Here is an 11588-nt window from a genome sequence, read left to right as displayed (position 1 = left end):
AAAAAAAATATGCTTTACGACTACATCTTATATTAAAATAAAATCTATAAATTCATATTTGAAAATTTTATAGCACTATTAGGATGTCCTATTTCTTCAATTCATTTGCATATATAAAATTTAAATTTAAATTTATTAATTTAAATGTTAACTCATTTGTAAACTTTATTTGAACTCCTCGACTATACTCGTTTACATATCCTCAATATATACCTTATTATTCTTTGAAATATATTTTCATCTGCAACAAAAAAAAAAAGTAATGAAGCAATAATTGAATGGAATATATTACAAATTGAAATGGTAATAAAACAACATAAATAAGCATATAAAGACTGACAGACAGGCACCTGCCGGTTCCCTCGACCCTTTTGTTGTATTCAATAAAACCACAAAGTGCTATCGTAAAAGTGAACTGCGAATGAAAATGATATGAAAGCACCAGGAAAAAGGCGCAAACTGCCAGAATTGACTGCACCGTGCCGTTTTGATTGATTATAAGCACAAATATTTTACAGAAAGGACTAAAGGACTGCTTCTATATGCTTCATTACGACGACGTGTACTGAACAAAAGTGAAACCCAATAAAATAAAAATTTTTACGCGCTTCAATAAAACTCGCTATATGTAGACTATAAAGTTTTATTACAAAATTATGACAAAAAACGCAGAAAAGGCAAAAAAAGCTTAAATAAAAATTTCATACTTTTATGAAAAGCGATATCACTTTACATTTTATAAGCTGTTAAAAGTTATTATATGATATTTATTTTCAATTATGTAGGTCTTTGAGATAATTTATTTTTTTTAAAGCTTTAACTTTAATAATTTTAAATATTTCAAAAATATTTTATTTGGTAAAATTATCTGCTACAAATTGTACGAATGCATTTGTTGTTAATCATAGATACACATATGCAATTAAAATTTGTCACTTTCACATTTTCTGTAGATACATTCAAAGCACTAGTGTTGTTTACTGTGGATTTAATTTAGCACAAAAAACAAATAAACAGGCGCGCATATAAAAAACATTGTCAATGGCAATAACCTAGAAACCTACTTGACAGCTAGAGTTGAATGCTAGAATGCTAAGTAAATACAAAACTGCAGATATGTTTACATATATCCTTGCTTATTTGCAACTAATTTATTTACTAAAGCAATAAAAATGCCACTTGGCATGGTTGTCAAGGACACTTTTCAAAGACTAAGTTCATGGCAGTAGCAGTGGAAAAAAGATACTGAATGAAATCAAAATTGCAAATAAAATCTAATTTGAATTTGACTACACAAAAGGCGAAATATACTCATCGTTAAAAATTAATGCACAACATGACGTATGAGTAACAAAATATATACACGCTTTCATACTATTTAGGGTTGAAGTAGTTCGATTTAATTTTTGTAATTAAATTAATAATAAATTAAATTAATAATTTAAATTTAAATAAATTTATTTAATAATGTCCTTTTAAACTAATTTTAAAAAATGTGTAAAAAATATATTATTAATAGTTTAATGTAGCATTTATTTTTTTTTTATACCATCAAAGCATTTTTGCGCTTATCTAACAAAAATAATTTATTTTTTTTTCTAATTTCTACTTTTTAGCAAATTATCTACTTCATTGGCGCCGCTGCCAAAAACCAACGTAACCATATTTTTCACTTTAGTACCTATTTTTTTAGCCATGTACTTTTTTTAATGTAAACATTTGCTTTGCATTTTTGGCGTTTATTCAAAAATTTGTTTAAGTCAATGAATGCAATTCTTACATGCAGTTTCCGCTTCATTTTATACTTTTAGCATACATAATAGTTTTCATTAATAATGCAAATAAAAGATTTTCAAAAGTTAAGAAAGAGAGGAACTATGAACAAATTTTGCACGCTACATGGGAAGTGTTCAAGAAGTTATATACGTTGTGAAAATAATATTATTTTAATAATGAAATTTTAATTGAATTTACAATTTATATAATATCTACTCTTGCTATGTTGTATATTAAATTATATATTACTTGTATGTACAATTGATTTATGACAATTTTTTGCGACAGGCAAATAGGAAGTAGGCTCATACTTTCTCAGCAGGCAGATCAATAGCTACATGGCCCCTTTACTTCAAATCTAGAAACTTCGACTTGATACATAAAAATAAATCTGAAGTATTTAGATTAGATACTTTAGATTTAGTATTGGACAGTATGGACGTCAGACTTGGCCAGTCTTGTCGTATCTCATGTAGTACATGTCTAGTGGTGTTCGGAAACGCCACTAGACCAAATCGTGTGCCTCTTTCTAAGCTTGTTTAGAACCAGGCTTAAGCTGTTTGGCGTCTCTTTAACATAGACTGCCATATTTCTAATATTATTATTGATGAGATCATAACTACCGGCGCTAGAAAAAAAGATACCAGACCAAATCGTTTGTATATTCCTATGCTAGTTTAAAAGCAGGCTGTTTGGTGTCTCATAAAAACACTCCGCGATATTTCTAAAATTAGTATTGATCAGATACTTGCTTTTATAAGTGCGTACGGCTGGTTGTAATAATCCCATTGTTTATCCACTTTTACGAGTAATGTAGAATTAAAACTACTCTCTTAGGTAATTGAGGATAGTTTGTTACTTCTTTCACTTCACATACTTACTTACATATACAGACTTATATGACATAAAAATATGTTTACTATACATCTGCATACACGTTATATGTAATATATAAAGTATATTCAAATTAATCAATTCATGAATTCGTATATCATTACTTTCTTTTCTATATGTATCAATTAGAAACCTCTTTGCAGTATACCAGTATTATCCCGTCTTTTCTCTCTTTCTATGTATTATATGCAGTTTCTTCAGTAAAACTCATTATAATAAAAATCTTATATGTTTACTTACATATTGATCTTAAATATAATTTACGTTTAATACAATTTTTTGATTATTATTGTTAGGGGATGTGCCCCCTTCTGGGTTTAGGATAGGTCTCTAATCCCTGTTGCGCCGTAAGTATATACATTCCCCAGTAGCCTATTCCGTATGTGCATTAGCGTAGGGCATTATAACAGCACATGCGTGGCCGACTCCTCATTCTCTTCACAGAATCTACATTTTGCTTCCGTATGTACACCCAGCCCTGTTAGAATTCCTGTGATGATTTTAAGTTTTTCTTTCGATAAGTTCACACAATCCTGGCATCTCTTATTCTTACTTATAGGTCCCAATAAGTGATTTGGATTGTGTTAATCGTGAAATATTACCACAGCAATCCTTTTTATTCTGGTTCTGCTTTATTTTTATGAGAACAGTTTTTTGATAATATTTGAATATATTGTAATTTCAATAAATATACTATACATTTGGCTATATTGTATTAAATCAAAAAAAAAACTTTACAAATATTAATTTTATATTTTTTTTTAAATTATTGGTGTCTCCTGAACATAAGTTTCCATTACAACATAATTGTACATAATTGCTTACAAGGTAAAAAAGGATAAGCAATTATTAAAATAACAGCAATTAAAAATTATTTCCAAGTATTTAATTATAGCCTTAGGTTTATTAAAAAAACATACCAACGCAGAGTTGAAAAAGTTTTGTATATCGACGTTTTTTAAACCACATGCAAATATATACATGTGTATCGCGTGTAGCACTACGTCGGTGCTGCCACATGGTGACACTTTCGGTCTATCAAACCAGAAAGTGGAAAAAATAAAATAAAAACACAAAATTTGTGAATGTTAAATATAAACTGTCACAAAATATTAAAAACTTGTGGTAATTTGCACTATTTTTGTTGCGGCTGTTATTCTGAAAGTTTTTTATTAGTTTTAGTTGCATGTTGCAACAATTATGAACCACAAAATTTTTTAAAAATTATTTAAAAATAATTTTTATATATCTGTAGGTAGAAAGTTTTTTTTTTTTCTAAAAAAAAGAAAAGAACAATTTCTTCATATGTTCTTTAAATTTTTTGTTTGATCAATTTTTATTGCACTAAATTTTTGAAATATAAATAATTTTACGATAATATGATTAAACGGTAGCGGATTTAATATGAAAAGGAATTTTTGTACAAAAAAAATTAAATTATGTATTTGATATGGTATGTAAAAAACTAATGTGACAATTTACTTATTAATTAATGAATAATGATAAGTTTTATTTAACTCTGAACAATTATAAATTGCAAATCAAAATTTGTTCTATTATTTATTAAATGTCTTTCGAAATCAGTTGAGTAATAAAGCTTCAAGCACTCCTTAGGTTAGTAAAAAGAGTTATGATCCTACGTCCTGTTTGCTTGAAATATACATAGAAGTCAACCTCCATCTGGCATTGTAAGACACCAATAGATCCAGGCTTACGCTAGCCATTAATTTAAACAAATAATCTAGTCTAATGCCTTATCCTGTTGTTACTTATTTGTTTTATTTATTTAATGTTTTATTTATATTACTAACCCAAATTATTTTTATTATAATTTTATTATTATTATAATTTTTTTATTACTATAATTTTACTATTACTATAATTTTATTATTATTATTATTTTATTATTACTATAATTTTATTATTATTATAATTTTATTATAATAATTTTATTATTATTCTAATTTAACCAAATAACCAAATTCAATGTCTTATCCTGTTGTTAATTATTTGTTTTATTTATTTATTATTTTATTAATTCATTAAGCAAACATATATTTATTTTAATAAAGCATTAGTTGTAAAACAAATATTAATATTATCTTTTATACAAGTATAAATATTTTAGTGGTATAAAATATATAACAATTTTAGAATACTAAAACAAGTTTTAGAATACTAAAACAAGTTAGCTTTATCTCACTTTTCTCATAACATCAATTTATTAACTTTACCGTCTGCTGAAACGTTTACATGTTTTACTGCCCCCAAATTTAATAAACTAATTTTATTTGTTTTTTACAATAAACAAGATAATATAATTTGCATAAAGCATTTATCACAAATATCCTTGGTTAAGTGCTCAATTTGAAACATGACATTTTATTTACTTTTAATTTACTTTAAATGATTTTATCAAATACAAACTGCAAATAAAATATTCAAATTGTAATTTTTTAAGCTTCAGGCACATAAAAATGTTCATTTTGTATTTTATGCAATAAACAACAAACGTTTTAGAAGATATTTTAAAAGTGGCTAACCCAGCAGTAAAATAAATTTTAAACAAAAGTAAACTCTTTTTCTCTTTCTCGAAATTTCTCTCTTTCTTTCATTCTAAGTTGTTTAATTTATATCGAAGACAACAAGAATTTCGAATTTGACGTGCCTACGACTATCTGTACAACATGGCCTAACAAATCACAAAATTATATGTAAACTTGCAGGACGAAACCCTAGTAGCTCGTATCTCTTTTCTCATATTCTCTGTAATATGTTTAACGTAAGTCGAAGCATATTTTAATCGATAAAAATAGAGGATTTTAAGTATTATCTTAGTACTTCAGTGTTCTCTTCAGCTGATATGCCGTTCTATACGACACTTAATGAGACTTAATTTGAAAGAAAACAAGTGTGTTTTTTAAATCTACAGATGACATAAATAAAAAAAATAAAATTTAAATACATAAATATATCAACTACTACACTAATATTTGATATCCTTCATTCTCATATACAACAAGTATTTGTATAATCGAACTCATGCTCATCACCATTCTGTTATTTTACTACTGGGTCATTTATTCATACAAATTTTCAAATGTAAATCAAAAGTAATATTTCGAGTTGTCACAGTAGGTTTAAAGTTTTGAATAGGATCATATGTGGGTGGTGGTTAAAGTGTTGGAAGTATGCGAATGAATGCTTACTTTCTATTGTTTATATTATTGTTGTGCTTTTGAGGTTAATTCTCTGTTTGTGCATATGTATATAATTTGAAAAATAACAAAAGATTTTTTGTCAAGAAAATACTACGAATCAAACAAATGAAAGAAAAAAAAGTTTAATAAATTTTAAATTTAATTAAAAATAAAGAAAAACATTGCAAAAGTCAATAAAGATAATTTCAAACAACAACCATTTGTAATTTCTAACAATTTCAGCAAAACTTTTACCATAAATCATTTAATTTTTCACACGAAATTATTTTTATGTATTTTCCGTTGAATAAAAATGTTTAAAATTATTTTTTTTCAATAAGAAATTCTGTCATATTTTCACTCCGACATCTCTCCTTAGTAATGTGCAGCATTGGTTTGTAGTAGTGGGTAGTATCCATCCAAAGAGTACTCAACAGTTTTTCTGTGGAGCAGCAGACTTTTGTCTAATAAAATTCAAGTAAACAAATGCTTTTTGATTTTTCTGATGAAAATTTAAAATTAGCATTTTTATTGTTTTCAGGCGATGGTGGTGGCACACTTCTAGTGACGCGCGTCTTTGCCTCAATAAATATTAGACTTTCTATTTTTCAGTATAATTTTGGACGTGAGCAATTGACGCCACCCGCGCAAGAAAGTATCATCAGTTGCTTTGATTATGAATTATTGTTCCTTTTTCGAAAATTAAACTGTTTGTTTGGACTATAAACTCAGAAGCTATTATTTATACTTAGAAATTGGCTAAAATAAATAGTAGAATATTCTTTGTTTTCTTTTTGACGAACAAATTAAAGAATAAAAAAATATCGCAAAGGAAATAGATTATTTTTCTAGAGTGAAAATCCATCTATTGAAAGTGAAATTATAAATTCAAATGCCATTAAATATTTTTGCATTGCTTCAAGTGTTTTAATATAGGCGAAAACCATTAACCATCTATAGTTTTTTAAAGGTTTTAAGTTTAAAAAAAAAAACAATTTTCATATGATGAACAGTTAGATTAGGTTAGGTTATACCGGTGCCCACAGTACTACCGTATTATTAAGAATCCAACGGCTAAAGCCCTCTCGAACCTTTGGCAAAGCTTATGATGCTATTTAAAGGGAGGCTTAGAATAAAAACTTCTTTCCTCAATAAAGAAAACCGCTAAAATTTTGAGACGGCACCACGCATATGCCGGACAGAAGCAAAGTAGGTGGGAGGTATTTTCATCATCCTAACCACAACTGTGTTAGATATGATTGAAAGGTAACCATCTCCTAGCATGGTTTCTTAGAATACAATGACCTGTTAGTAAACTTACTACAAGAATGATATTTTTACGAGGCATCTCTATGAGAGAGTTCGATTTTCTTTTGTTGGTATGTAGTCAAATTGCATACAGATGCCTGCATATCGTAGAGTCTTTCCATGTTTTATTAAAAAGTTCAGCACAGGAAGAACTCAATACCAAATTGCATGATGTCAACGATATTCCCTGATTGTTTAGGTGTTCCCAATGGTTTCCTGAAGCACCCCGTCTAGCTAGCTCATCTGCTTTGCAATTGCCGAAAATATCCTTATAACCGGGAACACAGATTAGAGAAATATTGAACTGCTTCGACATCAAATTTAGACATGTGTAGTAATGAAAGACTGTCCCAGATGTAAATCGAACTGAACTCAAAGACTTTAAACTAGCTTGACTATACGATAGTATATATATATTCCTTTTAAGTATATTATATACTTCTACACAAGCTAAAGCTTCCTTTATGACAGTCACTTTTGCCTGAAAAACAATACGGTGAACTGGAAGAATATAAGAAAAGAATATATTTGGCTATTCTGAGAAAACTCCACTACCAACGCCAATCCCGGTTTTCGAACCGTCGGTAAAAGTTTTTAGACCCTCACCCAGGAAGGGACCTATGATAAATAGTTATAATTACTTTTTTTTTTGTCTTTGTCTTAACTTTGTTTTTAACAAACCACTGAATTTAATATATTTATATTTGAAAACTTCTAATATTGTTTAAATAAATACAAAATAATATAAAATTTATTTTCTTTAGATTTTTTCCACCTTTAAATATAAACAACTAAGAGAATCAGTTTTTTTTTTTTTGCTATTTTCAGCACCTTAGCGCATTTCAAAAGTTTTTAATTAAAAACTAAAATAAAAGAAGAAGACAATTTGTTTTGTTTCAGAAACTTATTGTTATTATTGTTTTTAGCAATGCACTCACCAACTAAGCTGCGAAACTAAATGAAAGTAAATATTGTCATAACGCGAAATATTTTCTGTTCCACAAATAGTTGCTAGTTGCTAGCAACGTAGCAGCAACTTTACACTGTAGTTGCAGCTTTTTTATTTTTTATTTTCGTTATTATTTTGGTTTTATAAATTTACAATGCCATAAAACAATACAAATATGCTAAAACTTGTTGCCAGGATAAAATATACCAGAAACAGGATGGTTGGAGAATGAGTTTTATGGGCTTTTCTGAGTTTTGCATAGACAGGCGCATATTTTTAATTTTAATTGCTTTTTTACTACTACAAATGAAAAAAAATTTCAACTATCATGAATCGCAATTATAATTATTAAAATTTTGATTTTAATATTAAAAATAAATATAAATTGTAAATTTAATTACAAAACTATGGATCTGCTCATTTTATTTATGAGCATTTTATGTGCAGCATAGTGTATTTAATTTTATTAAAATAATTATTTAATTAAAATTATATGTGTATATATAAGGTATGTATATTACAACGTTAACGTATATATTTCAGTAATAAATGAATATTTGTGTATTTAGTTTAATTATGATTAATATTATGAACATTTTACACGCATATTGTATTTAATTTGACTATAATAACCATTTAACCAAATCCTTATGCATATTATATATAAGGTAAATTATATCATTGCGATAAATAAACGAATATTTATATATTCCATGTTATTATTATTACATTATTGGAGAACAATGTAATAAAAACAGGATTTTTAAACATGACTTTTTATAATAAAAAACAGTAAAAATTTATTTACTAAAAATCGATTTAGTATATTGAAGTAGTAAACTTCTGACTTAATATAGCGATTTGCTCGCTCTAAAGACATGTCAAATAAGTGTTTTAAATCAGAGACCGGGATGCTATCAAGAATGTCAGTACTAGTCTTTTAGATTGTTTCTACAATAAGCAAAAGAGTTCTTATGAGGCAAGTGCATTACAAAGTGCTAAAAGGTAAAAGTCATACGCCTTAAGTTTAAATGATATACCGATATTCCGTAGCGATATTAGATTAGATTTCTTATAAGCATTTAATGACGTTAAATTTTACTTAAGATGTTTGTGTTATAAATACATTTTAAGTGGTTGTACACTATAATATATTTAATAATAATATTAGAAACAAAGTCCAGTCCCTCGAAAGTAGTAGAGAAGGTAATAGAGTAGAATTTTAGACGACTTCTGTGAGGCAGCCGCACAGAAATAGAGGAGATAAATTCCCGTTTTCCCGTAATGCCCGTTTTTCTGTATGCGCTATCTTCAATTTTCTGTTAGAATACCGACAAGTAAACTGCAGTTTTGAAAATCTTGAACGACATCACGATTGCTATATCTTTACACATATTCTGTAAAAATCATTAACTACTTGTGTCAACACATTCTGCTAATAAAAGTATCAACAAAAAAATTACAAGTATTAAGACTGGAATTAAAACATTTTAAGCCATACACAAATTTTCACATCTTTGTAACAAATTTTTTCACATTTAACGTTTTACCTTTAACTGCTGCTATGTACGAAGAACCTCAACTCCCTTGGCAAGTGTTTTACATTCAACTTCTAAGCCACGAGATATTTTCTCAAATATCTTAAGTTAAAATGCCAACAATAATGCGGAAAGTATGCAACAATCTTTCCCGGCAGCCTTACAGGAGCAGCGGTGAGCTTTGCAATAAATTGAAATTTACATTTTTGTAGATAAATTCTATGCATACACAGAATTTATACTGGCTATAAATGTACTCGTATGTATAAATGTATAAATATATATATGTATCAAATTTTATTGGGAGAGCGCAATATATACGCAGAAGGAAGGAAACATACTGAAATTCTTACAGCAAATTGAAATATTTTTGCTTGTATTGAAGTATATGGAGCAGGAATTTTGTAAATTTCTGTTAAAATATTTTTATTTGAAATTTTTTTATATTTTTTAATTTATAAAATTTTTAAGTAGAAAATATTTCTGCACGCGGATGTAAAGTTATTTATCTGCCCCAGAGTGTAAGAGTGTAGCGTGGAGGGAAGCTCAATCATTTAAAATCTTTTTAACCTTTTTAACATATTTCCGTGTGTACTGCATTAAATCAATAACATTTTAATAAATAAGATTGCTTGCCTGCAGCGTTTCATTATGCGAGTAGAAACACGTCAAGTGTCAAACACACATCCTTTTCCTTGTTATGTCGGATGTGATAAATTCCCATGTCAGCATTTATTGATGAGATAATTTTTAATGTACGCATATTTATGTAAGTGGCGCCCTTTGGTATCTTTTATTACTGTAACATGTGATATACATTAAGGGGCGTATATTGCCTTGGGGGCGTTGTCGGGTACACATGCTGTTTGCCACAAATAACTCTATAAATGTTACGTGCACAATCTACAGTAATCATTGCTATAAAAATTGATTTGACACAACTGATACGTTGATGATATTGTTACAACAATTGCTGGAAGTTTTATGTGTTTTTACACAGATTTTTTTTGTGTCACAAGTGATGATGATAAGTAACGAATAATCGTAAAAGTGAATACTTAATAAACATTCATCATTTTTAATGCATATTAACATATAGTTGATATATATATAAATAATTAAATTAATGTGGTACATATATTATGTACATTGAATATATGCATATGCTTGTTATGAAAAATTAAATGTGTTACAAATTATGATGATAAGTAACGAGAAGTAATCGCAAACGTAACCGACAGGCTACCCTACTTAGCACTATCTAATCTAATCAGAGTAATCACTGACCGCACAGGGCGGTACGCAGATCTTAGATTAGTCATTGAATAATCACGAAGCTTATAAGAAATACACAAATTAATCAGTGAGCAGGGTGGGACTTTGCAGAAACCCCCCAGCTATCAAAGAGTGAAAGTGCCCAAATGCATTAACTCGGAAAAGACTTAACAACATCATTGTCAGATTGGATCGATTTTTCATTTGTGTTGGCGTCCAGAGCTTCAATCGCCCAATTGTCAGATTGGAGATCTGAGCGCCAACACAAGTGAAAAATCGACTTAGGCCGAAATTCTGAATAGCCACCCTAATAATATTCTAAAACTTTTATTTAACATGTTTTCTATATTATTTATTTATATTTATGAATTGTGCATATATACTTTATAGTGTGAAAATGTCAAACATTAAACTCTGTCATTGAAATACAGACTCTAGTACTAGACAGCTGAACCAATCTTGCATTTAATTGTGACTTTTTTTTCACACAACACAACTCTTAATTCAGCTCTAGAGTACATGTCATACTATTCTTAAAACAAACACAAACTTATTATCTCTTATTACTAATTATCTCTTATAACAATTATTTCTGTATATAATTTTTAATTATTTAAAAATGGCTCAAACACTTTTAAAGTATAAATG

The 11588-nt window shown here is 28.1% G+C and overlaps 1 protein-coding gene across 1 annotated transcript in view; it reads right to left on the bottom strand.

Annotated features, from left to right (window-relative positions):
- Window positions 1-11588, bottom strand: part of LOC119667115 (cytosolic carboxypeptidase Nna1-like) — a 115896-nt gene that overhangs the window by 16664 nt on the left and 87644 nt on the right. The window lies entirely within an intron of this gene.

Source organism: Teleopsis dalmanni, chromosome 1 (assembly GCF_002237135.1).
Source record: "Teleopsis dalmanni isolate 2A chromosome 1, ASM223713v2, whole genome shotgun sequence".
NCBI lineage: Eukaryota > Metazoa > Arthropoda > Insecta > Diptera > Diopsidae > Teleopsis > Teleopsis dalmanni.
Note: the sequence above shows the minus strand (reverse complement) of the source record. Positions and strands in the feature narration are given on the sequence as shown.